This window comes from Octodon degus, unplaced genomic scaffold, assembly GCF_000260255.1.
Source record: "Octodon degus isolate 3935 unplaced genomic scaffold, OctDeg1.0 scaffold00153, whole genome shotgun sequence".
NCBI classification, from domain to species: domain Eukaryota; kingdom Metazoa; phylum Chordata; class Mammalia; order Rodentia; family Octodontidae; genus Octodon; species Octodon degus.
The window spans coordinates 2,732,067-2,734,965 of record NW_004524729.1 but is presented as its reverse complement, the minus strand read 5'-3'; positions in this window follow the sequence as shown (position 1 = coordinate 2,734,965).

The window sequence follows — 2,899 nt, the reverse complement described above, 5'->3', positions numbered from 1 at the left end:
ATATGGTTCCCTATAAGATTTTTAAAAAATGAAAGCTAACTACCAACCCATTTTTAAACCTGGCTTCATTGAAATACACTCTCCTCTGTACTGTCCCCCAGTGTGCTAAATGCCTGTGACTGTGAAAGCCCCACACCCACCCTGTCCTCAGACCCTCCTGGGATGCTGTTACTCCCCCCTGGCAGGCACCCAGTGAGCCCTGCAGCTGAACCCTGAAGCTGCACCCTTGGGTGACTCCCTGTGAGTGGGGTGGTGGAGCCCAAACTGCTGCTCAGCCCACGTGGCCCTGGTCTGGGAGGCTCCCCACCTGTCCTGCTCAGCCCACGTGGCCCTGGTCTGTGTGGCTCCCCACCTGTCCAGCATGCTCCTCATTACCGCTTTCCCACACCCATGCACCGGAGTCCCTCTGTCTACTGATGGGCAGGTAAGAGGTTGTCTCAGTTACTTTTCTCTCATTGCTGGGACAAAATACCCCACACCCAGGATTAAGGGAGGAAAGGTTTATTTAGCTCAGTTTGTGGAGGTTTTAGTCCATACTCAGCTGGCTCCAAACCACACAGGCACACAGCAGAGGGCTGCTGTTCACAGTGTTCAGAAAACAGCAAAACAGCAAGAGCAACATGCGAGGTGCAGTGGTGGCAGCGGCAGCAGAGGTGCTGGCAGCAGAGGCGGTGGCAGCAGAGGTGGCGGGGCAGCGGCAGCAGCAGCAGAGGTGGCGGGGCAGCAGAGGTGGTGGGGGCAGCGGCAGCAGCAGCAGAGGTGGCGGGGCAGCAGAGGCGGTGGCAGCAGAGGTGGCGGGGGCAGCGGCAGCAGCAGCAGAGGTGGCGGGGCAGCAGAGGCGGTGGCAGCAGAGGTGGCGGGGCAGCGGCAGCAGCAAGCCTCTCCCTTCCTGGTGCTGCAGTCAGGCTCTCTGCTGTGTAGCACTCACACCCATAATCCCAGCAGCACGGACCCATAATCCCAGCACTGGATCAGGAATTAATCACAAACTCTAGAAGCCACCCCATGACTGCATGAGGCTGTGAGGGGCACCTGCACACAAACCCTAACAGTGGTTGCTGACTTTCATTTTCTGGCTTCCATTACTTTGTATTTGTGAATCTGAACGCCCGTTCATGTTATTTTGATTTGCAGTACTGGGGATGCAACATGAGGCTTTCAGGTTGAGCTGCATCCCCAGTCCCTTTTAGATTTTTTTTTTTTTTTTTTTTTTTAAGTCTCAGTAAGTCACCAAGTCACCAGGGTGAGCTCAAACTTGCAACCCTCCTGCCTCAGCTTCCTAGAGTGCTGGGTGCACTGCAGCACCCTTATTTCTGTTTTGGTAATGAGGGGTGGTGGTGTGGGCTCAGCCTGGGTCTTTCCTTTCTGGAAATGGGAAACGCAGGCCTCAGAGGGACATAGCTGGGCGGGGACAGGCAAGGCGGAAAACGCAGCCTGCAAACCTTATCATCCTCCAGGATGAGGGGCTGCCGCTTACACATCTGCCCGTGTCGGAAATGCCCCACATCCCCCCACGATGACAGATTTCTATGAAAACCACACTTGAGCCCAGAGCCGAAGGCAGCCTCATCCTGGCCCGGCCAGCCCAGGCGCTTCTGACTCGGCAGGCAGCCCATCTTGGCCCTGGGCAGGAGTTCCAGATCTTTCGCTGACGTGGCACCCTTCACAGCGTTGCCGGGTCCCCAACAGGGCTGCTGCTTCCACGGAGGTGTGCAGCAGAGGCAGGGTGAGAACTGCTGCTGGCGCAGGAATCCTGGTGTGGCCCGCAGGCTCCCAGGTCACTCTGCTCCCTTGGAAGGGCTCCCAGGTCTGTGTCTGGCACACCACTCCCGTCCTATTTAATCCTCAACAACCAAATATGGTCATTCTCAATTTACAGAGGAGACCTGGAGGCTCAGAGGGATGAAGAAACTAGCCTGGGGACACACAGCAGTGACCACTCCACGTGAGTTAGGAGCACCGCAGGAGGTGGCTCTGCCTCTGGCCACACTTGGGGCCGGTCCACTGCTGGTGCCTGGGCCTCGGCCCGGGAAGAAGGGCACGTTGGTCCTTGACTTGGGGGGCCCTGGTTCCAAGGCCTTCCTGTCTGGAGGTCAGCAGGCTGAAGGAGGCCTCTGTCCATGGGAGACAAAACCCGAGAAGGAAGCGCCCATTCTCTGGAAAACATGTGTTTTCTGTTTACAGAGAGGCCTGTCCAGTTCCCATGCTTTGTTCTTTAATATGGAGCCAAGAAAAAAAAGGCCAATGTGCAGCTTCCTCTCTGAGGTACGCTTGAGGTTAGGAAATCTGGATGGCTGCAGACAAGCTGCGCTGGGCCTCCGGCGGCCCGGTGCCCTGGGTGCTGCCCGCTGCCAACGTCCAGAACGCCCAGCCGACCGTCACAGCTGCACTCGGTCCCTGGCGCGCACCCTCGTTACGCCCGGGGCGGGGGTGCCGGGGCGGGGGTGCCGGGGCGGGGGGCTGGCTTCTCCCACAGCGAGCACGCGCGCACACCCCACGCCTGGGCCACCGCCGGGCACACTCGGTCCAACAAACTGGCTGTCTCAGCTTCACCTGCCTCGAGGCCCTTTCCTCAGAGCTGCGGAGCAGCCCTGTGCCCTTCCCTGGGCAAGGGGGGCCCTTCCTACAGTGCTGGGCACCACCTGCCGCGGCTCCGGGCAGCCCCGAGGGCCCGGGCCACAGGAGCCCTGCTGCGCCCTGCCCGCTGGGGCAGGCATTCCGTGTCCCCAACGTGCGGTGCTTTCGTGTCGCGGTGGGTTCACGAGAATGCTCCCCCTACGGTGGGGAGCGGCGGCGGAGATGCCCGGCCGGCACGGCAAGGGGCACCGGCCTCGGGAGGGGAGGCTGGGCGGCAGCGCGTGCCAGCACGCCCAGGTCGGGCTACGCCCCTCGCCAGCCC